The sequence below is a fragment of the Palaemon carinicauda genome, chromosome 6 (assembly GCF_036898095.1).
Source record: "Palaemon carinicauda isolate YSFRI2023 chromosome 6, ASM3689809v2, whole genome shotgun sequence".
Lineage (NCBI taxonomy): Eukaryota > Metazoa > Arthropoda > Malacostraca > Decapoda > Palaemonidae > Palaemon > Palaemon carinicauda.
In genome coordinates, this window is record NC_090730.1 from 133,342,880 (window position 1) to 133,370,413 (window position 27,534).

Consider the following 27,534-nt stretch of genomic DNA (forward strand, 5'->3'; position numbering starts at 1 on the left):
ATGAGGGCTGCTGGATCAGCAAGCTGACCTTCAACAGTAGTAATCCTCCGAAGAGGAATCTCTATGAGTGGCCTCTCTCGCAAACGAGAGAGGTGAACACTTCATAGAAGAGACTTGCCTAAAACTGTGCTCCACCACTGAAGGAAGAGAGACTCAGCAAGGGGGGAGAAAAGTCTGGGCGAAGGCAACAACAGCAGTCGGAGACGATGAATTTATTAAGATGTGGGAAGTTCTCCCTCGAAAGGGAGAAACAACCTCACTCCTGGGGAGGAAACTTTCGAAGATGATCTGAAGTGCTGGTCATGTTGTCACGGGAGTACTTCTTAGAGAAGGGATGACGCCCATGAGGACGTCCTCTGAGGGACAGCAGTGACAGCAGATTCCCCAGGCATAAACAGAACAGCTCTACTTCGTCGGCACTCTTAGTCGAACGTAGAAGAAACTGCATAGTTAACTGGGAAAAAATAAAATTAATTATTTAACAGAAATTCCCTAGGGAGGAACTCCGAAGAGGAACCCCGAGGGAACAACCTAAAAATAAGTAATGCGCCCTTCCTTCCCCCGTCGACATCCACAGAGAGGAGGGGAGCAAAATAACTGTAATAAAAACAGAAACAATTATTTAAATCAGCTAAGAATATTCACTAATAGTGAGAACCACTGATCCTTCGAAGGGAAGTGTTCTCCACGGAGAAAATCTGGAAAGTTAAAATTACAATTACAATTTCACAAAAAATAATTGAGACAAACAATCGGAGGCGCAAATAACAAATACAATAAACGCAAGGTTCTAGTCCACTGCAGGACGAAGGCCTCAGACATGTTTTTAAAAATGTATGGGGTTTAGCCATTTTCATTTCCACGTTTGCCTAACCCGCGAACGGGAAAGGAGCTTTTCCCAATAGTACACTGTTGTTGAAAGGTGAACGACCTTGAGAAGAGAAAGACCGTAGTCCATCTCTGAGAGGCCACATTCCTTTCGCTCAATAATCCATGTTTCCCATAGGAAAAGGGAAAAGGCAAAGACAATACATAGTTGAATGAAGAGGATCCAGGCGATGACGATTCCCCTGCGGCAGCCGAGTCAACGGTTATACTATGCCGACGGGAAGACCGATGGACCAGAGAGGGAGAGGTCGTTCCCCACGAAGTGGAAATGTGCTGGCCTTGTTCCAGTGCTAATGTACGCAAGTGTCGTTGTCGTATATGTATCACACGCACAGCACAAACACTGAAAAGGAAACTTATCACATTTCTATACACATATATATACATAAACATTAAGAATGTTTTCATATATATACAAGTATAAGAAAAAGTAAGATAAGACAAAAATTAATGGCAGTCCAGAATAGGGGAGGAGGAAGAGCGGAAACAACCACTCTCCATCCAAGCCAAAAGTAAAGTGACTAAATCACAGGTGTGTAAACGGGAGTGGTAGCAAGCTACCATCCCCTACCCCCGCTAACTAGCGGTGTGGGTAATTAACCCTCACTAAATTTTAATGGCTCGTCATTTAAGCTCCGCCGAAAGTATAACCCCTAATAAATAATAAACTTCATATATGAGAGAGAGAGAGAGAGAGAGAGAGAGAGAGAGAGAGAGAGAGAGAGAGAGAGAGAGAGAGAGAGAGAGAGAGAGAGAGAGAGAGAGAGAGAGAGAGAGAGAGAGATTACTTTTCAACAGAGATCAGCTGTTGAAAAGTAATCTAATGCACAGTTTTTGTTTATTTATCTAAAAGAAACAATTAATATCGAGATATTTAAATTTTCAGTTTATAAAATAAGCTGCATTTCTGTTTACGAAAGTATAAATAACATATTGCACAAGAGATAACACATAAGAAATTGCGTCATGCTTCCAGAGTAGCGGAGTAGACTACGATTCTTGAACGAAAAGACCGAACACTCACAGTTAGTACAGTTAAGCTGTACTGTAGTAATATTACTGTACATATATTATAGTGATACACACTACAGTATCAGTGAGTATTAGGTTACAGTACAGTAGTACTAGATAGGAACAACTTTGGTTATACAGAACAGTAAGGGGATGTTGACAAGTCAGTAAACTTTACCATAGCACAATACTGTACTGTAACCTTTCTGTGTCCAGTATGTGGTGTACATGTGTGCAAATGTGCTTTACACTGTACATATGATTATAAACTGTTGTAGAAACCAAATTAAAACAATATTAGGCAGTATTTACTGTGTTAATCATCAGCTCAGGCACCCACTTGTGGCAAGGGGCAGTGACTTTTTAGGTTAGGAGTTAGCCCACCCTAGTGTAGTATCTATTCGTGAAAATTCGCTTATCGCACCTGTGTCTGTAACCTAACTATCGCGAATAACAAGGCTTGACTGTACAAACCTTATGCTATTTATATGGATACCTCACTCATTAGGAGGGTGGAAGTTCGGACCAACTGACTTGGCCTTTGACCCAGGGTCTTGGCACGTATCTGAGAAGAACCCTGACACCCAACTAAAACTTCGTCCAACGAATGGATAGTGGCCCAACAACCTGTGTGCTTGTGATACTAACAGTGTGACTGTCTAGGTAAAATTTCTCCAAGATAAATAGGAATCTTTAGCATCAATCATAGAGTTACCCTATACCCACCTAGTGGGGAGTATGGAGGATATAACGAGTATTATTTCTATACCAGGTTGCACAAGGGAAATGGTTATTACCTGCAGATAGGTGAGACCAGTTTGCAGAGGACCCATGGGTTTCCAAAGAGAGGGTAAGATGAAAGAAAGATGGAGCTAGTCATTCTTACACATTCATCCCAGACTAATCCCGGATAACCTATTCCCTCAACCATTTGCTACAGTACTTGTCCATCAAGGAGCCTGAGACACTTCAAACCATTTGATGTGCAGCCACCAGAGGACCAATGGAGAACGTCTCCATGTTCCTGTGGGTTACATTTTACAGGTAGTGGGTGGTGAAGGTCGTCTGACACTTCCACACACCCGCTTGCAGTACCTGCGTCAAAAAATAGCTTCTCTTGAACGCTAGGGACATGCTGATGCCCCTAACATCATGGGGTCTAGGTCGACGAGCAGGAGGAGGGTCAGGATTCAATGCCTGGTCTATGATCCTGTGAATCCAAGCAGAGATGGTTCTTTGTAACCCTCCTATTAGCCTTCCCCGTGCTGATGAAGAGTGCTGGCACTTGGGGACAAGCTACTGGTGTCTGTTCAAGGTACAGTAATACCTCAAACTCCTCACTAGATAAAGTAACAGTTGATCTGGGTCATCGGTTACAGAACGAAGACTCCAAATCTGGAAGGGCTTGAGTCTCAGCAATAAACTCAGAGATAAAGCCGAGTGTTACCTCCCAATATCCCCTTGAATGGGAGATGTAAGATAGACCATGAAGTTTGCTATCTCTCTTTGACGAAACCAAAGCGAGCAGGAACACCATCTTTGGCATGAAGGAGGAGGTTTAACTTCCGACTGGGAGCAAGTAATCTCATAGTATGAGGAGAGAAAGTTACATCAAAGAGGAAATATCAATTCCTTTCAGTCTAAAGGTAAGGCTCAAGGCTGAGTGGTAGCCTTTCACCGCCAAGACAGAGGAGCTTTTCCTCCTGAAGATATACAAGGAACTCAGCTATTACTGGAGTAGTGGTATTGAGGGGAGAGATACCCCTTCCACAACACCAACCACAGAAGACAGTCCACTTGGCCTGGTAGACTGTTTCCGAGGATCTTCGTAGTTATCCAGTCATCCTTCTTGCAACTTGTTGCCAATAGCCTCTACGAGCTGAGATGCTGGATAGTCTCCAGGTGTGCAGACGATGCGAAGCTACCACCTTGTGGAAGATGTTCATGTGTGGCTGTTTGAGTAAATCGTGTCATGGAGGGAGTTCTCTTGGGATCTCCATCAGGAGTTGCAGAAGGTCCAGGAACTAATCTGCGTGATGCCATAGCAGAGCTAGGAGAGTCGCGGACAGAGTGTTTAATGCTCTGGTCTTGTTGACTACCATTCTCATCAGACAGAATGCGGAGGGGCAGGCATACACGTTGATGTTGTCCCATCGTTGTTGGAATGCATCTTGCTAGAGAGCCTGAGGGTCCAGGACTGGAGAACAGTACAGCAGCAACCTGAAGTTCAGGGACATCGTAAACAGATCTACAGTCGGGGAACCTCACAAAGTCAGGACTTTGTTGGCTACTGGATGATTCAAAGACCACTCGGAGCCCATTATCTGAGTCGTTCAGCTCAGATTGTCCGTGAGCACATTCCTCTTGCCAGGAATGAAGTGGGTTGATAGGGACACTGAGTTGTCTTCTGTCCATCTTAACATCACTGATAGATAGCATAGGGGCTGCGAAAAGGTACAGCCTTGTTTGTTTACATAGGCCACTACTGTGGTGTTGTCGCTCAACAGCACCACAGAATGACCCACCAGAAACTGTTGGAGAGCCCTCATCTCTAAGAGATTTATGTGCTGGTACCTTCCAGACTCAGACCAAAGCCAGCCCTATGGCTGTGGGGTGCAGCATGTGGGCCCCCCATACTTCTTTCGATGCATCGAATAGAGCATCAATTCCGGGGGGATGGGGGGGGAGGAGATCTGTACCTTTGTGGAGGATCTCATCTGCCACCCACCATTGGAGGTCTGTCTCTTGCTCTGATCCCATGGGAACCAATGACGGTGGGCTGATTCCACCAGGATTTCAGACACCACTGAAGAGATTGAATTCTGAGGCGGCTGTTGGGAACTAAACGGGCCAGAGTTGACAAGTGACCTAGGAGACACAACCACTGTTGGGCCGGAAGATGATCTTGTCTGAAGAAGGGGCTTACTACCTTCCTCAGCTTGGGTACAGTACTCTGTCATCTAATGGAAAAACTTTCTGGAGTTCAGTGACTATGATCATACTGAGGTATACCAGTCTTTGAGAGGGAAGCAGAGATGACTTCTCTAAGTTTATCACAATCCCCAGATCATGTCTTGGTGATGAAGAAGGGTTGCCACTGAGTCTGCCAGGATCAGCCAATCGTCGAGGTATCGTAGGAGACGGATGCCGATCCTGCGAGCCCTAGATGTTACTGGGACAAGTTCCCTCGTGAAAACCTGGGGTACTGTGAAGAAACCGAAGCACAGCACCTTGAACTAGTATCGCCTGCTCTCGTGTATGATCCAGAGATACTTCGTCAAAGACAGATGGGCTGGGATCTGAAAGTATGCGTCTTTGAGATTCAGTGTACACATGGAGTCCTGTGGTCTTACTGCTTGTCTGCCGCCTCCATTCTCAATGGAGTTTGAAGGACAAACTTGTTCAGAGCCGAGAGATCGATGACTAGTCTCCAGCCTCCAGACACTTTTTTCACACGAAAAAGTCGATTGAAGAAGCCTGGAGAGCTGTCAAGGGCCTCTTGTAGAGCACCCTCCTCCAACATGGTCTGGACTTTGGCCCAGAGGGCCAGCTCCTTTGCAGATCACTTTGCATACGAGCTCGATGGAACTGGATCCCAAGTCAGCGGAAGGAGAAATTGAGTGAACAGGACTCGATACCCTGAACGAATCACAAAGACTGTCCAAGGTTCAGCCCCATACTACAGCCACCTGTGCCAGCCATGTTGCAGGCATCCCCCCACCGGTGGGTAGGTGAGAGAATTGCCCTCTCTAGTGGGAGCAACCTCTGCTGCCCCCTGCCCCCTCTACTATCCTTGCCTCCTCTGGAGGATTTGGAGCCCTTTTGGCCTTTAGCACGAAAGGGCTGTTCAGACACCTTGTTTGAGGACCCTGCTGTCCTACTGGTCAATGGTTGGATGTCTGCAGCTATTTCCTAGGCACTTTTGGAGCCTTGCTGTAGGACCTGGATGTCAAGGCCCTATGGACAAGGGAGTCCTTGTTGGACTTTCTTCACAACTCAAATTCCCTCCCAACCTCTTCCAGCTTGAACAAGGAAGAACCAGCCAGAATAGAGATTCTGAGCCTGGGGGACCTGCTCATGGAACCACTCGATCACTACATCCCGTCGCCTGAGAATAGCATTTGCCCACAGGTTAACAACCTGGTGAGTAAGGAATTCTACGTTGTGGGTGCCAAATAAAAAGGTTTCCAAGGACTTCCTTGTAGAATCTTTGGACCAGTCCTCGATTCTAACAAAGTGCCCCATTGATCCCAATCACAGACCCAACCACGAGGTAGCCTGCATGGCGTACTTTGCAACTTTCTCCATGTTTAGGATCTCAGACACCGAAGAGGAGGCTGAGAGCAGAAAACCTCTCGAACAAGACTCCCCTTGAGAGAGACTCTACTGAGAAGTCCAGAGACAAAGCCAGAAAGGGCTCGTCTGAGACCTCGTAATACCTCCTCTGCTAGAGGGATGGTGGTGGAGTTATTTTGAGGATGAGCCAACTGTGAGAAAGCCGCCTTTCCGGATGCTGTCAACCCCTTCAACCAGGGCAAAGCAGCACTGACCTTAGGAGGTCTCTGGGTGCCATAGACATGGTCTAAAACCATGTCCTTGCCCTCCTGAGGAGCCTTCCTGAGTCAGTCAACCCATTGATGGCCCTCATGCAGGCTAGGACTTGCCAAAAGGCGTACTCCGACTCTCTCTGTTCTGCTTCCAAGTTGAACTTTGGGCTAGCAGCCCAAGGGAGATATTAGTCTTCCATATACAAATCATTCACCTCCGAATTCTTACCCATAGGAGCCCGGGGTTGGTAGAGATCGCCAACGGAGGGAATGTCCCTTGCCAACATACCTGCTGTAGGGAATGAACCACAAGCCCTCTGTTGGAGAAGAGCCAGGGGCAGCTCTTAGGTAAGGTCTTTGTGTCCTTAGACTCTCTGCGAGGCGGCAGGAATTCCTCCAGCAGAATTCTGGGGGGTTTCTGCGGTCTTGTAGAGATATGAGCCTTGCTTGTAGAAGGCTCCTCATCATCTTCCGATGGTCTTGAAACTGGCATAAGCTCTGGCGGGACCACCTCGATCGAAGATGGACAGAACCTCAAGCACCACGGAAATCTCCCACGGGGTGTCTAAGCCTTGGCTTGTATAAGGGTGGACGAGATAAGCCTGAGGAGGAGTAAGATTCTTCAGTCTCCTTTTCTACTTTATTGTCAGGACTGGGGTGAGTAGAAGCTGACAGAAGTCTTGATGGATGTTAGAGGGCATTCTCTCTACTCCATGAGGTCTCTTAAAGGGAGAGACGATCATGGGAGAGACCAGGGCTCGAGAAGAGACAGGTCTCGTCCTAGGGTCGGATGGAGAAGAGGAAACAGAAAAAGAGAAAGATTTCTCCAATAGAGCCCTCAGGGTTGATGTGAGCACTGTCTGCTTGGGAGGTTCTGGAACTCCACCTCCAACGGCTTGCTTGATTGCCTTAACCAGGGTGTCAAACCACAATGGTGGTTTCCCCACAGTAGACAGATCCGTTGCGTCCTTGGGAAGGCCTATAGGTGGAGAAAGCCCGCTTGGGGATCACTGCCTTGGTACCTGAAAATGAGGGGAAGAAGGCTTACCTGGTGCAAGGCAGACAGGCCTCTGAAAGTCATCCTGAACTCTCTTAGTAGTCGATCAGGTGTAATGGGTACCCCCAGCAAACTTGTGAGAAGGTTCCCTGAATCCCTCTGGGAAAGGGAGGATTGGACGACCGGCTCTTGCAGGCAAGTTGGGGCGACACGATCGCTTGCTGAAACGTGATGATCGCAAGCCAAAGATGGAGAGGAGTGCACTGGCAAGTAGCAATAACATCTTGGGAACCAGCAAGAAGGAGTCCAACGAGTTGGCAAGTGACAATCACGAGCTGGCAAGAGGCGCGTTGGCAAGTGACAAGCTGGAGATCGACGAGCTGGAGATCTAAGTTCTGGCAATGGGCAAGCTGGATATCAGTGAGCTGGCGAGCGGCGAGTAGGCAAATGGCGGGTGTCGAGATGAAGCGTGACGCTCTGGTGAGTGGCAGATGAAGCTTGGTGTGCTGGCGAGCAGCGAGCTGGAGAACATCTAGCAGGTGAAAAGTGAGCTGGCGAATGGAGCGCTGGGGTGAAACCATCACGGGATGAAGAGTGATCGCAAACATGAGAAGAGCGCGCTGAATTAGAGCGTCGAAGGGCTGATGAGCAACGAAAGGGCGAGTAACGATCACAAGCTGGCGAATGGTGATCAGGAGAGTGATGCTCACACGCTGACAAGTGATGATCATGAGCAGGAGTGTAGTAAGATCATCACTCTCTAGAAGGGGAGCGCTGCTTCCTAATGGCGGGCGTTGGCGAGCGTCTAGATGGATGAAGGGGACTACATTCCCAAGAAGACGATGAGGTCCTGAGGTGGCGAGAACTCTCGTCGTCGCAGTAGGTTAGCAATAGGGGGACAAATGGGCGCACTGGTCTTATCGGCGGTGATACTTCAAAGGAGAATTATGCTGAAAAGAACTATCAGGAGCAGGAGAAGGCGAGAGATGGGCGTCACAGATTGCCAGCACGAGACAGAGAACTTCTACCTCGGAAGGCATAGGAGAAGGTTTACCCTTGGTCCCCGATGAAGACGCTCTAACAAAGCGTCTTTTAAAGGCAGCCCTACAATCCCCAGTAACAGCCAAACTTGCAAAACATCAGATGAAAAGGACTCGCCTGAGGGTAAGGGGAAGTTGCTTCGTCCCCTCAACCTTGGGGTTGCCCTGATGTTAGCTGGTCAACAGTCCTACTTGACCGATCCTCGTAAGAGACCAAACGAGCCTTACCTTATCCTTACCTTATTCTATGTTTGGGTTCCCCCAGGTCGCTCAGTGTGAGGCACCTTGTATATCCACCAGAGAGTTGCTAATGCATCTTCCGGTGTAATTGGCATCTTCCAGTCTTGGATGGTCTAGGATGCATCTTAGGTATTTATAGAGCTTATTCTTAAAAACATCTACACTCACTCCTGATATGTTTCTTAGATGAGCTGGCAGAGCATTAAATAGTCGCTGTATTATCGGTGCTGGTGCGTAGAGAATTAATGTCCTGTGTGCTTTCCTTAGTTTTCCTGGTATAGTTTTGGGCACTATTAATCTACCTCGGCTTGCTCTTTCTGATATATTTAACTCCATGATGTTTTCAATAATTCCTTCGATTTGCTTCCATGCTTGTATTATCATGTAGCATTCCTTTCTCCTTTCTAGACTGTACAATTTTAAAAAATGCAGTCTTTCCCAGTAGTCAAGGTCCTTAACTTCTTCTATTCTAGCAGTAAAGGAACTTTGTACACTCTCTATTTGTGCAATATCATTTTGGTAGTGTGGGAACCATATCACATTGCAGTACTCGAGTGTACTACGTACACAAGTTATGTAAAGCATAATCATGTGTTCAGCTTTTCTTTTTTTATAGTGTCTGAATAGCATTCCCATTTTTGCTTTACATTTAGCCAACAGTGTTGCTATTTGGTCATAGCATAACATATTCCTGTTTAACATTACACCAAGGTCTTTAATTGCTTCCTTGTTTGTGATTGTCTTGTTATTAGGTCCCCTGTATGCATATACCATTCCTTCTCTGTTTCCATAATTTATTGATTCAAATTTATCAGAGTTAAATACCATCATATTGATCTCCGCCCATTCATATATTTTGTTTAGATCTCTTTGTAATGAGTTCCTATCTTTATCACAAGTAATTTCTCTACTTATTCTTGTGGCATCAGTGAAACTTCTCCCTACAGAGTCTTTAACATTACAGTTTATGTCTGAGATCATAATAACAAACAGCAGTGCAGCTAATACCGTACCTTGTGGCACGCCAGATCTTACCTGAGCTTCATCTGATTTCTCGTCATTTGCAACCACTGTTTTCTGTTTTGCAGAAATTCTTTTATCCATTTTCCTATCTTTCCCACAATATTATGCTTTCTCATTTTTTTCTAATATATTATGGTCTACCTTGTCAAAGGCTTTTGCAAAATCTAGATAGATCACATCTGTATCTTTTTCATTTATCATACTTTTGTATATGTTTTCATAGAGTGCTATCAGTTGGGTTTGTGTACTTTTTCCAGGCACAAAAACGTGTTGACCTATATTAAATAAATTATTTTTAACTAAATGATTCATTTTTTTTCTTTTTTATTACCCTTTCATACACTTTCATAATATATGATGTTAGACTAACAGGTCTATAATTGCTTGCCTCTAGTCTTGATCCACTTTTGAATATAGGGGTTACATATGCTAATTTATGTTTAACATATAGAGTATCTTGCTCATATTTACACTTTGTCTTAGCAGTATTGCAAGTGGCTTCGCGATAGTGTGTGCAGTTTTTTTAACAAAATCGCTGAACTCCATCTGGCCCAGCTGCCGATCCATTTTTAATTTCGCTTATAGCCTGCACAATATCTGCTTCATTAATATCTATATCCGTTAGATATTCAATACCCTGTATTTTCTTCTCTCATTTCTGTTTCATTATTCTCACTCGCAATTCTTGGCGTGAATTCACACTTACATTTTTCTGCTAATATGTTGCATATTTCCTTTTTTTATTCGTTAACCGTCCTTCTATTCTTAGAGGGCCTATTTCTAATCTCCCTCTATTCATCTTTTTTGCAAATGAGTAAAGAGTAAAGTACTTTGGGGATTTTTTTTTTTTATATTTTAAGTGTTCTTTCTTCTAAGTCCCTCTCTTCATTTTCTTTCGAATGCATAATCTTTTGTTCTGAATTTTATATCTTACTTTTTATTTCCATACATTTTTACTTTTGCAAGATTTTTCATCCACTTTCTAATTTTCTGAAATAAGATCCTTCTGTCTCTTGGTATGTATGTCTGATGTTTATTTTCTTTTCGGTACATATTTTTCAACAATATTTTCCAGTATTTTGTACAGTATATCCGTATTTACCTGTATATTATCACTTACGAATACATTTTTCCAATCTTTGTTCAATTCTTCATCTATTTCTGACCATTTTATATTCTTGCTATAAAAATTATATTTTCCATATCCTTCCCATCGTTTTGTGCTTTGGAATGGACTATTAATTCTATGACATTGTGGTCTGAAATTCACGTGTTATACACTAGTATTTCTTCAACATAATTCACCTCATTCACAAATACTAAATCTAGGACATTGTCCTTTCTTGTTGGAATGTGGTTTATTTGTTACATATTATGTTCTAATAGCATATCTTGAAGCTTTTCAAACTGCCTCTTATCTTCTGCGCTACTATTACTCTCTTTTCTTATATGCATATATACAACCACTTCTTCTATCCGTTCTTTCAAATCCACGAAAGTTAAGTTAAAATCTCCGGAAAGGAGTATATTCCAGTCTTTATGGTTTCTACATATATCATCTATTTTTTCTATTATTATGTCAAACTCCTTAGTATTTGGGGGTCTGTAAACTAAAATATTCACAAGTTTTTCATACTCGAATTCTACCGCAATCAATTCACATTCTGTGTTGCTGTATTTTTCACAGACTTTTCCTTGATTAATGTCTCTTCCATATATTGCAGGTTCCCCCTTGATTCCTATTTGTTCTGTCTGATCTATATGTTTGAAAACCCTTTATCTGGTCATCACTGCCAGTCTCTTGGGAATACCATGTTTCACTTACATTTAACATACCTATTTTTTCAATTTGGGTTAGTTCTTCTAAGAACTCTATTTTCCCTTTAGAGTTACTCGTGACTAAACCCTGTGCATTCATCACTATGATGGTTTATGTTTCATCCCCATTATCTAATATTGGTAATAATATAGATTCTCCCATGCTTCCTTCCTGTTCTGATATGATGTTCTTTTCTTAATTTCCATGAATTCTACCATAAAAAAATCCAACTATTCTATTATATTTGCTCTTTCGCCTTCATATCTATTTTTGTGTATACCTGCAATTATCCCCATATCTGCACCAACCGCTGGCATTATAGATGCATTCTTTGTAGTTGGGCTCTAATTGTGCACATTTGGGTTGAAAGACATCATATCTTGTGGCCTTTTGTGCATAGCGCGGTATACAGTATACTAGGCTTGTTTTTTTTGTTTCTGTTTTGTTTCATTTTTGCTTTAATTTTTCTTGTCTGTTTGCTTTTGAGTTTTCTGACTTTCAATCATGGTTGCAGGATGCATATTTCAACAATTTTTGTTGAATTTGCACCCTTTTCCTTCTTTCAGGTTTTTGCATATTTTTGGATGGAGATCTCTGGATTCGTCTCCATATCTGTCTAAATATGCACATTTACCATATATTTCACAATTATGGCATATCTTTGGATGCTTGTAGTACTGTAGCATCTTTCGCCAAATCTCCAATTCCCTCTTTTCAGTAAATTGCAGACTATAACTTTTTTTTTTCTTTTTCTTGCTCTTCCCTAAAAGTATGTAGGTCTGGGTAGAGTCCCTTGGGTCTATTACTTGTTTCCATCTGATAATTCATTTCTTCGTAAGTATGTTACTGAATGGCATCATATGTTGTATCAATGATTTCCTCTGCATCCTTACACATATCCTGTTCATTTTTCTCTTCTTCTTCTTCTTCTTCTTCTTCTTCTTTATCTTCAACTATTTGCAGATTCAGTCTCAACTTAAATTATATTTTCTATCCAGACTAAGCATGTTAAGCAGAATACCTTTGTGTCTTAATTATTCATTTTTTGTTGTACTTCAGCGCAAGTAGGGTGTGTTGGTACATGACATGCATCGCATTTCCTAATCAGTTGATGAGGATTCACAATGGAGTACCCTATCTTACATGTATTGCACCATTTTGGCATTCTTTTTCCCAATGCATCAATCAGCATATTCACCATATTGGACTTCTTATTGTTCTTTGATGGAATAGGCTGATTAATGTAAACTTTCTTTATAAGTCTCTTTATCACCTGGATCTTCGGGAAGTGATCGGGGGGTGAGGGGGGTCAAGGAAGAGGTTTGAAGTTTCTTCAGCCTCAAGGAAGACCCCAAAGGAGAGGAGTCTTTCTTAAACCTCTTCTTGCAGCATCGCCAAATCTCTCCCACTGGGAGGAAGACCACTCCTGACACTCCTCACAAGTGTTACACTGGTCACATCACCGTCCTCGGCATGTCAGACACTACGAATAGGATCAGTTTCAGCAGAGGACATGAAGGTACCACAAGAGCATCCTGGGCAGGTTCGCATTAGGATGCGCACACTTGAAAAGAGAAAGAAGTTGAGAATTAATAATGTGGCCAAGTCTATGGAAAGGCAGAGAACGAAGTAAAAGTGGTTTAGACACACTGCCACTCATGTGTAAGTAAATGGGATACCTGGCAATCCCCACTACCCCTCACTATCTCCCCTAACTAGCACGTTTGGTAGCTGCCACCTCGCTTTATGGCTAGTGTTCCAGCATGCCGAAAGATAATCCCTATAAATACTGTAGCTACAGGTTTGTATTAAGTGTTGGAACAAATAAATTTTGGCTAAAATGTTATTTTCATTATAAAATAGATTTTTGAACATACTTACCTGGTAGTTATATATTTAGCTTACGTCTCTGACGTCACGGTAGAAAATTCAAAACTTGCGCCAATCACCGATTGGATAGTCAAATGTAGCACCTACGCACCCTAGCGAGGTACCTCGGAACCATCCCCTGTCCCTTCATATTTTCCATGCCTCTAGTCTCTAGAGGGGAGGAGGGTGGGAATTTAATTATATATAGCTACCAGGTAAGTATGCTCAAAAATTTAGTTTATAATGAAAAATGATATTTTAATTATAAAATAAATTTTTGAATATACTTACCCGGTGAATATATAATAGCTGCAACTCTGTTGCTCGACAGACACATACATAAAAAAACTCGCCAGCGATCGCTATGCAGGTTGCGGGTGTGCCCACCAGCGCCAACTGTCGGCCAGATACCACTCTCGATGTAAACAAAACCTTCAATTTCTTCTCATCCCACTGCGTCTCTATTGGGGAGGAAGGGAGGGTCGTTTAATTTATATATTCACCGGGTAAGTATATTCAAAAATTTATTTTATAATTAAAATATCATTTTTAAATATTTAACTTAGCCGGTGAATATATAATAGCTGATTCACACCCAAGGAGGTGGGTAGAGACCAGAGTTAAATATGTTTACATCGTATAAGCTAAGAGTTTTTTCATTTTGACAGTTATCAATATAACAAAACCAAAATAAATAGGTACCTGGTAAGGAAGTCGACTTATACGATTACTCTGCCTTGTAAGTACGTCTTCCTTACGGAGCCCAGCGATCCTCTTAGGATGCTGACAGACTCCCAGGAGCTGAAGTATCAAGGGCTGCAACCCATACAACAGGACCTCATCAAACCCCTAATCTGGGCGCTCTCAAGAAATGACTTTGACCACCCGCCAAATCAACCAGGATGCGAAAGGCTTCTTAGCCTTCCGGACAACCCATAAAAACAACATTAAAACATTTCAAGAGACAGATTAAAAGGATATGGAATTAGGGAATTGTAGTGGTTGAGCCCTCACCCACTACTGCACTCGCTGCTACGAATGGTCCCAGTGTGTAGCAGTTCTCGTAAAGAGTCTGGACATCTTTCAAGTAAAATGACGCGAACACTGTCTTGCTTCTCCAATAGGTTGCGTCCATTATACTTTGCAGAGATCTATTTTGCTTAAAGGCCACGGAATTTGCTACAGCTCTAACCTCGTGCGTCTTAACCTTAAGCAAAGATCGGTCTTCCTCACTCAAGTGTGAATGAGCTTCTCGTATTAACAATCTGATAAAATATGACAAAGCATTCTTTGACATAGGCAAGGATGGTTTCTTAACCGAACACCATAACGCTTCAGATTGGCCTCGTAAAGGTTTAGTACGAGTTAAGTAGAACTTAAGAGCTCTAACAGGGCATAATACTCTTTCTAGTTCATTGCCTACGATCTCCGATAAGCTAGGAATATCGAAAGATTTAGGCCAAGGATGAGAAGGTAGCTCATTTTTGGCTAGGAAACAAAGCTGCAGAGAACAAGTAGCTTTTTCTGACGAAAACCCGATGTTCTTGCTGAAGGCATGAAGCTCACTGACTCTTTTAGCCGAGGCTAAGCATACCAGGAAAAGAGTCTTAAGAGTGAGATCTTTCAGGGAGGCTGAATGTAAAGGCTCAAACCTGTCTGACATGAGGAATCTTAGGACCACGTCTAAATTCCACCCAGGTGTAGCCAAACGACGTTCCTTAGAGGTCTCAAAAGACTTAAGGAGGTCTTGCAGATCTTTATTGTTGGAAAGATCTAAGCCTCTATGCCGGAAGACCGAGGCCAACATGCTTCTGTAGCCCTTGATAGTAGGAGCTGAAAGGGATCGTACTTTTCTCAGGTATAAGAGAAAATCAGCTATTTGGGCTACAGAGGTACTGGACGAGGATACGGAAACTGACTTGCACCAGTCTCGGAAGACTTCCCACTTCGATTGGTAAACTCTAATGGTAGACGCTCTCCTCGCTCTAGCAATCGCACTGGCTGCCTCCTTCGAAAAGCCTCTAGCTCTCGAGAGTCTTTCGATAGTCTGAAGGCAGTCAGACGAAGAGCGTGGAGGCTTTGGTGTACCTTCTTTACGTGTGGCTGACGTAGAAGGTCTACTCTTAGAGGAAGACTTCTGGGAACGTCTACCAGCCATCGAAGTACCTCGGTGAACCATTCTCTCGCGGGCCAGAGGGGAGCAACTAACGTCAACCTTGTCCCTTCGTGAGAGGCGAATTTCTGCAGTACCTTGTTGACAATCTTGAATGGTGGGAATGCGTAAAGATCTAGATGTGACCAATCTAGGAGGAAGGCATCTATATGTATTGCTGCTGGGTCTGGGACTGGAGAGCAATAGATTGGAAGCCTCTTGGTCAGCGAGGTTGCAAAGAGATCTATGGTGGGTTGACCCCAAGTCGCCCAAAGTCTCTTGCACACATCCTTGTGGAGGGTCCATTCGGTTGGAATTACTTGACCTTTCCGACTGAGACAATCCGCTAGGACGTTCAAGTCGCCCTGGATGAACCTCGTTACTAGGGAGATGCCTCGATCTTTTGACCAGATGAGCAGGTCCCTTGCGATCTCGTACAGAGTCAATGAGTGGGTACCTCCCTGTTTGGAAATGTACGCCAAGGCCGTGGTGTTGTCCGAGTTGACCTCCACCACCTTGCCTCGAAGGAGATTCTCGAAGCTTCTCAAGGCCAGATGAACCGCCAAAAGCTCCTTGCTGTTGATATGCATGCTCCTCTGACTCGAGTTCCACAGACCTGAGCATTCCCGACCGTCCAGCGTCGCGCCCCAGCCCAAGTCCGATGCGTCCGAGAAGAGAACGTGGTTGGGTTTCTGAACTGCCAGGGGAAGACCCTCTCGTAGGCTGATATTGTCCTTCCACCAAGTCAGACAAGTCTTTATCTTTTCGGAAATCGGGATCGAGACCGCCTCTAGCGTCTTGTCCTTTTTCCAGTGAAAAGCCAGATGGAATTGAAGAGGTCGGAGGTGTAGCCTTCCTAGCGAGACAAATTGCTCCAGGGATGACAGCGTTCCTACCAGACTCATCCAAAGCCTGACTGAGCAGCGTTCTTTCTTCAACATCTTCTGGATGGAGAGTAGGGCTTGATCTATTCTGGGGGCCGACGGAAAAGCCCGAAAAACTTGACTGTGAATCTCCATCCCTAAATACAGAATAGTTTGGGATGGGACCAGCTGTGACTTTTCCAAGTTGACTAGGAGTCCCAATTCCTTGGTCAGAACTAGAGTCCAATTGAGATCCTTCAGACAGCGATGACTGGAAGAGGCTCTGAGAAGCCAGTCGTCCAAATAAAGGGAGGCTCGGATGTCCGATAAATGGAGGAATTTTGCCACATTCCTCATAAGCCTCGTAAACACGAGAGGAGCTGTGCTTAGGCCAAAGCACAGGGCCCGAAACTGGTACACCACATCTTCGAAGACGAATCTCAGAAAAGGTTGGGAGTCTGAGTGAATGGGGATGTGGAAGTAAGCGTCCCTTAGGTCTAGAGAGACCATCCAGTCTCCCTTTCTGACCACTGCTAGGACTGACTTTGTGGTCTCCATGGTAAACTTCCTCTTTGTGACAAAGACATTCAGAGCACTGACGTCTAGCACCGGTCTCCAACCTCCTGTCTTCTTTGATACTAGGAAGAGACGGTTGTAAAACCCCGGTGATTGAAGGTCCGAGACTTTGACCACCGCTCCCTTCTCTAGCAAAAGAGACACTTCCAGTTTCAGGGCTTGTCTCTTTTCTTCCTCTCGGTACCTGGGAGAGAGATCGATGGGGGACGTCGCTAGAGGAGGTCTGCGTACAAAAGGGATTTTGTACCCCTCTCTGAGCAACCTCACAGATTGTTGATCTGCGCCTCTCTTCTCCCAGGCTTGCCAGAAGTTCTTGAGTCTGGCACCTACTGCTGTCTGAAGTTGCGGGCAGTCAGACTCTGCCCTTAGAGGACTTGGATCCTTTCCTCTTCCCTCTCTTCCCTTCGGCACGAGCACCTCCCCTGCTGGAGGCTCTGCCACGAAAGGGCGGGATAAACCTGGACGCTGGAGTGTCTATCCTAGGTCTAGCAGACAAGGCAGGCAAAGGGGGAGCTTTGCGAGCCGAGGACGCAACTAAATCGTGGGTGTCCTTCTGCACTAAAGACAAGGCAATTTCCTTAACCAAGACTTCAGGAAACAAGCACTTAGACAAGGGCGCAAAGAGAAGCTCAGATCTTTGGCATGGCGTCACTCCTGCTGATAGAAAAGAGCACAGAGACTCTCGTTTCTTAAGGACTCCGGACGTGAATGAAGCGGCAAGCTCGTTGGACCCATCGCAGACGGCCTTGTCCATGCAGGACATAATGAGTAAGGAAACATCCCTATCGGCAGATGAGATTTTCCTACTCAGGGCTCCCAAACACCAGTCCAGGAAGTTAAAGACTTCAAACGCCCTAAATATGCCTTTAAGAAGGTGGTCCAGGTCCGAGGGTGACCAACTAATCTTCGAGCGTCTCATGGCAAGGCGGCGGGGAGAGTCTACAAGACTTGAGAAGTCGCCCTGGGCAGAGGCAGGAACTCCCAAGCCGAGAACTTCTCCCGTGGCATACCAGACGCTCGATCTAGACGAGAGTTTAGACGGGGGGAAGGCAAACGCCGTCTTCCCTAAACTCCTCTTGGTCTCTAACCAATCGCCTAACAGCCGTAAAGCTCTCTTGGATGAGCGAGAGAGAACGAGTTTAGTAAAGGCAGGTATGGTAGCAGGAACGCCTAAGACAAACTCGGACGGCGGCGAACGAGGAGACACAGAAATAAAGTGATCAGGGAACAACTCTTTAAAAACAGCCATGACTTTTCTAAAGTCCAAGGATGGTTGAACTGCTTTAGGCTCATCTAATTCTGAAGGCTGATCCTCAGGCTGTGGGTCAGCAACGTCCTCATCTGACAGTTCCTCATCCGATAACTGATGAGAAAACGGCAAAGGTGTAGGCAACGTTTGACTCGCAGAGTCCGGTCGCACTGGTGCATACGTGACGGAGCCGGACGCAGCGTCCTGGAACTGCTGAACAGTCTGGGAACTGTCAACAACAACAGGTGCGCGAGGACGCACAGCGTCCACCCGAGACTGTTTAGACCGTCTGGGTTGTGCAGTCAACACCATACCGGGTTGCGGAGGTTGACGCACCGCGTCAAAACAAGTCAACTCTGATGGTTGATGAACGTCCAGAACGTCACCAATCGCATCAGTGCGTTGCCTAACGTCAACGTGCGGCTGGAAATCCACACTGGGTCGCATCGGTGGAGGTACCACACCAACTGGTTGACGCGAGAAAGCTACATCCACGTCAACAGGACGCACAACCGAACGCTTGGATGGCTGATGGCCAGTAGGTTCAACGGAAACCTTCTCAGCGTTGTAGTCCTCCATCAAGGATGCAAGCTTAGACTGCATGTCTTGCAGTAACACCCATTTAGGGTCTACGGAAGCAGGTGCGGTAACAGACGGGGTTAGCGAATGAGACGGCACAACTTTGCCTCTCTTAGGCGGCGAGCAGTCATCAGATGACGGCAACGGGTCCGAACTGTCCCAGTGGCTACATCCGGGACGTTGGACTTGTCCTAAAGGGACCGACTTACGCTTTAAAGGTCTGGAGACCTTGGTCCAAGGTTTCTTACGTGAAACACCTTCGGACGACGAGGTAAAAATGGGCTCTCTCGTCTTACTTTGGTAGGGGCGATCTTGACGAGATCCGCCTGATACCAAAGAGGGAACGTCTGTTCGCTGATCAAGGCCTCTCGAACCCATAAGTCGTACGTCATTGCTTCTCCCCTGGGCTTGGGAGCTTGCAAGAGGTCCCGGACTAGGTGGACGACAGGCACGAACAGACGAACCCTCGGTCGCAACACTGTTCACAACACTTTGCGTAACACTAGGCACTTTGACACTATCCTTCGTGGCACTTTGGCACTTGAGTTCCTTTACGTCCGCCATGAGTTGATTTCGGTCACTTGCTAAAGCCTCAACTCTCTCCCCCAAGGCATGAATAGCACGCATCATGTCTGGCATAGACGGTTCCTGAGTGCTAGGAGGGGGGTTAGGAACAACCACTACAGGGGAAGGAATAGGTTCAGGGGCATGTGGAGAGGAAAAATCTACCGACCTAGAAGAACTTCTCCTAACCCTATCTCTCTCTAGTCTGCGTGTATATTTATCAAATTCGATAAAATCGAATTCCGAAAGGCCCACGCATTCCTCACACCGATCTTCCAATTGACAGGTTTTACCCCGACAATTGGAACAAACAGTGTGAGGGTCAAGAGAAGCCTTTGGAAGACGCCTATGACAGTCCCTAGCATTACACTTTCGAAACTTGGGAACTTGAGAAGGGTCAGCCATTTTGAATTAGTCAAGGGAAAATTCCAAAAAACGATCTAAGTCATCAACAATTGATCCGATTCAAAAAAGAGTTCAAGGATTTATTTGAAGAAAAACACCTGTACTGCGAAAGCTCAAACCAAATTAAAGTACTTCACCATATGATGGGAAAAACTCCAGGTTCAACAGCGAGTAAAGTACGTCTTGTCGACACGTCGACAGAGAAGAAATTGAAGGTTTTGTTTACATCGAGAGTGGTATCTGGCCGACAGTTGGCGCTGGTGGGCACACCCGCAACCTGCATAGCGATCGCTGGCGAGTTTTTTTATGTATGTGTCTGTCGAGCAACAGAGTTGCAGCTATTATATATTCACCGGCTAAGTTAAATATTTAAAATAAAATTTTTAAACATAAGACTTACCTGGTAGTTATATATATAGCTGATTAACATCTTTGGTAACAGCCAATATAGTAGGAATTCTGCTTAAGAGTTTAAATACAAAACAAGCTTAAGGGTTCGTACCTGATAAGGAAGCTGACTTCAACGATACTCTGCCATTATATCCGCTTTCCTTATGAGATCCAGCAGTCCTCTCAGGGGCCTGAAGATCCCTAGGAGCTGTCAAACCGGTGACCACACCTCTCTGTGACAGCGCCTCCTCTAATACCCAGTTCTGGGTGCTCTCAAGGAACAAAATAGACCACCTGACCAATCAATGATTGCGGAAGACTCGCAATCTCCACAAGACAACCATAAAAAACAAATTAAAAGTTCCATGAGAAGAAAAGGTATTAGGATTATGGGAATGTAGTGGTGGATCCTTCCCCCACTACTGTACTCGCTGCTACAAACGGTCCCAGAGTATATCGGTCCTCATATTGAGTCTGGACACTTTTTAAATAGTGTGATTGATTGATTGATTTAAAGTTTTCAGGCATCCTGACATCTTAAATAGTGTGAAGCGAACACAGATTTGCTCCTCCAAAATGTTGTGTCCATAATGCTTTGCAACGAACAATTTTGTTTGAAGGCCACTGAGGTTGCTACAGCTCTCACTTCATGAGTCTTGACCTTCAAGAGTCTAAAGTCTGTCTCACTGCAATGCGTATGCGCCTCTTTAATTAAAAGTCTGATAAAAAATGACAGGGCATTCTTAGGACATCTGCAAGGAGGGCTTCTTGACCGAGCACCACAATACTTACGACATAGGACATAGGACTCTCTCTAACTCATCGCTAACCACATCCGAAAGATTCGGAATCTCAAAAGACTTGAGCCAAGGTTGAGAAGGGGGCTCATTCTTGGCGAGAAATCCCAACTGCAATGAGCAGATAGCTTAGTTATTCTGAAAACCCACATTCTTACTGAATGCATGGACTTTGCTAACTCTCTTGGCTGTTGCCAGACTAACCAAGAAGTGGGTTTTCATCGTGAAGTCCTTCAAAGATGTAGAGTGCAAGGGTTCAAATCTGTCACCCATAAGGAACTTTAGGACTATGTCCAGATTCCAAGCTGGTGAATCCTGGTGACGTTGCTTCAATGTCTCAAAAGACTTAAGAAGTTCCTGCAAGTCTTTATTATTTGATAGATCCAAATCTCTGTGCCTGAAAACGGTAGCCAACATGCTCCTGTATCCCTTGATAGTGGCCGAAGAAAAATTGCGCTTCCTTCTCAGGAATAACAGGAAGTCAGCAATCTGGGTCACAGAGGTACTGGAAAAGGAAACGGAGTTGACTCTACACCATTCCCAGAAAACTTCCCACTTGGATTGATAAACTTGGATGGTCAAAGACCTTCTTGCTCTTGCAATCGCTCTAGCTGCCTCCTTCGAAAAACCTCTAGCTCTTGCGAGTCTTTCGATAGTCTGAAGGCAGTCAGCTGAAGATTTTGGAGACTTTGATGGTGTCTTTTCAAGTAGAGTTGTTTGAGTAAGTCTACTCTCAGTGGAAGGCTTCTACGAGTGTCCACTATCCATTCCAGTACCTCTGTGAACCATTCCCTTGAGGGCCAGAAGGGGGCTACTAGGATCATTCTGGTCCCTTCGCTTGACACAAACTTCTGCAGCACCTTGTAAAGGATCTTGAAAGGTGGAAAAACGTACACGTCTAGATTTGACCAAGCTAGTAGGAATGCGTCCGTGTGTACTGCTTCTGGATCTGGCACTGGGGAGCAATACGTCTCTAGCCTTTTGGTCTTAGAGGTCGCGAAAAGGTCTAAGCAAGGGTGACCCCAAAGTTTCCACAGACTTTTGCATACTTCCAGATGGAGTGTCCACTCTGTGGGAAGGACTTGCCCTCTCCTGCTGAGACTGTCTGCCAAAACATTCTTCTCCCCTTGGATGAATCTTGTAATCAGAATTACCTTTCTTTCCATTGCCCAGATGAGCAGATTCCTCGCTGTCTTGCAAAGGGAGATCGAGTGAGTTCCTCCTTGCTTGGCAATGTAAGCCAATGCTGTGGTGTTGTCGGCATTGACTTGTACAACCTTGTTCAAGACTGACCCTTCAAAGCTTTCTAGGGCCAAGAGGACTGCTAGCAGTTCCTTTCGGTTTATGTGGAAGGACTTTTGAGCCTCCGTCCAAAGCCCCGATACTTCCAGCTTGCCCAGTGTTGCTCCCCACCCCGAGTCCGAGGCGTTGGAACACAACACAAGGTCTGGGTTCTTCAGATCTAATGGATAACCTTCTTGGAACTTGACTGGATCGTTCCACCACTGAAGGCAACTTCTTATTGACTCCGTGACTGGAATACACATCGTGTCCAAATCCTTCCTCCTGTTCCAGTGAGAATTGAGGTGAAACTGGAGAGGTCGAAGATTCAGACTTCCTAGCGAGACGAACTGTTCTAACAAGGAGAGGGTTCCCACCAGACTCATCCACTTCCTCGCAGAACACTTCTGCTCTCCGAGAAACGATTATACTTTCAAGATGGCTTGTTCCGTCCTTAAGGGAGACGGAAAAGCCCAAAAAACTCGACTCCGAATCACCATCCACAAATAGAGAATCTCTTGTGATGGTGTCAAGAGAAGATTTGACCTTGTTGACCAGAAGACCCAATTCTTCTGTCAACTTCAACATTGTCTGAAGATTCTTCAGGCAGAGAGCGTGAGAGCGAGCTCAGAGAAGCCAATCGTCTAAGTACAGAGAGGCTCTGATTCCTCTTGAGTGGAGAATCCTTGCCACATTGAGCGTAAGCCTCATAAAAATCTGAGGGGCGGTGTTGAGGCCGAAACACAGGGCTCAAAATTGAAAAACATCTCCCTGGAATACAAACCTCAGGTAATGTTTGAAGCCCGGATGAATAGGGATGTGGAAATAAGCATCCTGGAGATCCAGTGAGACCATCCAGTTACCCTTCCTTACTGCTGCAAGCACTGACTTCGACGTCTCCATCGAGAACTTTGTCTTTTGGATGAAGGTTTTGAGAACATTTACGTCCAGAACTGGACGCCATCCCCCTGAGTTCTTGGGAACCAGGAAAAGGCGGTTGTAAAATCCCGGTGACTGCAAGTCCTGCACCCTTTCTATAGCCCCGTTCTCCAACAAAAGAGACACTTGAAGCTGTAATGCTTGCTTCTTTAACTCCTCTCTGTACCGGGGAGAGAGATCCACTGGTGTTAAAATCAAAGAAGGTTGCCTTATAAAATGGATCTTGTAACTTTCCTTAAAAAGTTGGACCGACCAAAGGTCTGCCCCCCTCTTCTCCCAAGCCTGCCAGATGATGAGAAGTCTAGCCCCTACTGCCTGAAGGCGAAAGCAGTCAGACTCTGCTTCGCCCTGTCCTAGCTCCTCTCCTCTTAGCTCCCCTTCCATCTGGTCTAGTGTTACCCTTACTGGAAGACTTTCCACGAAAGGGCTGGGAAAACTTAGGAAAGGGAGTATCATCCTTAGGCTTGCGGCTAGAAAAAGACGATGGTAAGACTTTTCTTGCCGTCTTAGAGACTAGATCTTGTATGACCTTCTGTGTCAGAGCGGAAGAAATCTCCCTAACAAGATCCTGCGGAAAAAGAGATGAAGACCGCGGAGCATAGAGCAACTCAGATTTCTGGAAGGGAGTAACCCCTAGAGACAGGAATGAACACAACTGGGCTCTCTTCTTAAGGATGCCTGCAGTAAAAATCGCTGCCAACTTATTCGAGCCATCCCTCAACGCCTTATCCATGCAGGACATGACTTGGATCAAACTAGAAGAGTCCCCTTCCTTAAGTACAGCGACTTTCTTTCCCAAGGCTCACAGAGTCCAATCGAGGAAGTTAAATACCTCGAAGGCTCTTAAGACACCTTTGAGCAGATGGTCCAACTCTGAATTGGACCAGAGAACCTTAGTCTTCCTCATGACCGATCTACAAGGAGAGTCTACCAGGCTTGAGAAATCTCCCTGGGCAGAGGCAGGAACTCCCAAGCTGAGAACTTCCCCCGTATCATACCATATACTGGACGTAGAAGCCAATCTAGTTGGGGGAAAAGCGAAGGCTGCTTTCCCTTGGTCCTTCTTGGAACCCATCCAGTCTCCCATCAACTTAAGAGCTCTTTTAGACGAACGAGAGTGCACAATTTTAGTAAATAGCAACATCATCTTCGGTTTCCGAAGCGTGAATTCCGATGGAGGAGAACGAGGAGCAACGTGAACAAAAGACTCAGGGAACTCATCATTGAAAACCTTCATGAATGTCTTTAAGTCCACTGACGGACAAAAAGATTTAGAGTCTTCCTTTTCAGATAATTCTTCAAAAGGTTCGACAAGAGAAAAGAGAACATCAACTTCTTCCTCTGATAAAGCCCCTTGATGCTCTGTGACACGCTCGCGGTCCACGCGATCAGAGCTAAGGAGTTCTGTATCTTGCTCAACGCCTTGTCTGGGAGCTCTTTGTTTGACATGGCATCGCGTCCTGGGGAACGCTCGACGTCGCGTCCTGGAGGACGCTCGACGTCGTGTCCTGGTGGGACGCTCGACGTCGCGTCCTGGTGGGACGCTCGACGTCATGTCCTGGAGGACGATCTGCATCGCGTCTTGCTGGACGCTCCAAAGATCTTGCTGAAGGACGCTCACTATCACTCCTAATAGGAAGCTTGGCGCTTCATTTAAAAGGACGCTCGACTTCCCGGAAGGCAGGACGTTCAACGTCGCGTGATGACGGACGTTTAACATCACATTCACCAGGACGCTGGACACTACGCGTTGTCGAAGGCGAGAAACTTGCCGCTCGTCTGCAAGAGTCTCGCGACTCGCTGTCTTGCGTCACTTGGTGTCCAGAGTGGAAGCTTCCTTAGCTTGATAGCTTTGCATAAAGGATGAAAGCTTTTGCTGCATCTCTTTCAACATAGAAAGATTTGGGTCTACAGTGAGCCCTCGTTTATCGCGGTAGATAGGTTCCAGACCCGACCGCAATAGGTGAAAATCCGAGTAGTGACACCATATTTACGTATTTATTTAACATGTATATTCAGACTTTTAAAACCTTCCCTTGTACGTAGTACTGTTAACAAACTACCCTTTAATGTACAGAACACTTAATGCATGTACTACAGTACCCTAAACTAAAACAGGCAGATTAAAGGCGATTTTATATCATGCGTTTCCTAAACACGCCAAAAAGCACTATAAAAAATGGCAACCAATGTTTTGTTTATGTTTATCTCTGATCATAATGAAGAAACAAACGCATTTAGTGTACACATCTGTGTATAGGTTAGTTTTTGCATCGATTATATTGATTATACAGTATGTTGATTTTGTTATTACCAAAGTTTTACTTAATTTTCTTAGGACTTCCAAATGAAATGTTTTTCTTTATGGGCGGCGTCATAAAGTACGCTTCATCTTCGATCGTAATAAACAAACGAAGGCATTTAACGTGCATGATGAAAGTGATAAATAATGATATTACAGTAAAAGCTTTTAGAAAATATGTTATTACAAATATTATTTACTGTATCTATATAAAATCATACATATGTAGCAAAGCAGGAAAACAATTTACGAGAGAGAGAGAGAGAGAGAGAGAGAGAGAGAGAGAGAGAGAGAGAGAGAGAGAGAGAGAGAGAGAGAGAGAGAGAGAGAGAGAGAGAGCGAGAGAGATTGTTTTATGTACGTAAATGTAAATTTTAAACAAAAAAAATAGCCCCATTTCATATAAAATAGGTTATTACAAATATTTTACTTTATCATATTACAGTAGTCTGTATAATACTGTAAAGTTCAGTACAGTATGTTGTTGTTATTCGTGGCGATGAAATTCTCCCGAAACAAAAACACGGCATTCGATTACAACAGCTGATTCTCTCTCTCTCTCTCTCTCTCTCTCTCTCTCTCTCTCTCTCTCTCTCTCTCTCTCTCTCTCTCTCTCTCTCTCTCTCTCTTCGTGTTATACAATACTTACATATAGATGAAGAAAATAAAATTAGTTTTCTTAGTGTCAATTAAATACGAAACGAAAAAATTATGCCGAGTTTACATCCATTTCAATCGTTGCTAAAAATACAGCATCCGATTTCATCAGCAAACCACTATTTTTTGGGAAACATCATTTTATTCTATAAAATTGCTAATCTTTAAATAGTTAATTGCACATTAAGAAAGCGTGTACAGTACTTTTGTTTTTAAATTTCGGGTGTGTTTTAAAAATCGAGCATTGTTGACTTCTTTTTGTTTTACTTTTGGCTGTGATCAGATCAGCTGACGTCTAGCTGCCGCTCTTGAGAGCGTACGAATACACTAACAAAGTATCGTTTATACCATTTCTTAACTTATTCAAACCGTCTATACAGTTGATATTACATAAGCACCAATGTGTTATAACCTATCAAATTTTTTTGTTTATTACATTTAAAACAACACACACACACACACACACATACACTCTCTCTCTCTCTCTCTCTGTGGGCTACTTTTCACTACCTCCCATTCCTTACCTCTCTCTATCTCTCTAACAAATGATATCTTTGTTGCTCCTCAAAGTTTCATTTATATTGAAAATCAATCATGATTCAATTTTCCTTACTTTCTCCAATCTCGCACCATCGGCCACATCGCGGTATTTTCGAAATTTCCGGAAAATCCGCGATATATGTATATACATGCGTTATGAAAAAAATCCGCGAAGTGGTGAATCCGCGATGGTCGAACCGCGAAGTAGCGAGGGATCACTGTACCAGTGAAACAGGTGACGAAACATCAATGTCAGGCTCGTCTTCTACACCGCTCAAAGACCGCCTAGAGCGTCCAGAGGGCGAGAGCCAATCTGAGGGAGGCGGAAGAGCATGAACCGATGGCATGCCTGGTTCAGCCAACTGTTCAACAACAGGAGGATTCTTAACAGGATCTAACGTCCTAGCAAGACGCTTGACAGGCGAGCTCTCTTCTGTGGAAGGAAAGCGTTCTGGGCTACTCCAATGGCTACAGCTTGGACCTTGAGACGTCCTGGAACGACGCTGGTTGCCATTATCAAACTTCCTCTTAAGAGGTCTGGACGCTTGACGCCAGCCTCTTTTAGGAACGTCGTCATCTGAAGATGAATAAAACATCTTAACCTCATCTTTCCTTTGGTGAGGGCGAACGTCCTGGGAAACGTCAACAGGAACGTTCGAGGGGACGTCTGCTCGGGAGCTAAAGCCTCTCGTTTCCTTTTGTCTTTCGACATTCCTTCTCCCAGGGGTTGCAGAGCTTGGAAGAGGTCTAGGACTAGGAGAACAAGCCCGAGCATGCGCGCCCCCCAACACCAATAATACTCACTG

The 27,534-nt window shown here is 44.7% G+C and overlaps 1 protein-coding gene across 1 annotated transcript in view; it reads right to left on the reverse strand.

The window, feature by feature from the left end:
* Positions 1–27,534, reverse strand: part of LOC137642650 (uncharacterized) — a 128,133-nt gene that overhangs the window by 77,797 nt on the left and 22,802 nt on the right. The gene's annotated exons all lie outside the window — the stretch shown is intronic.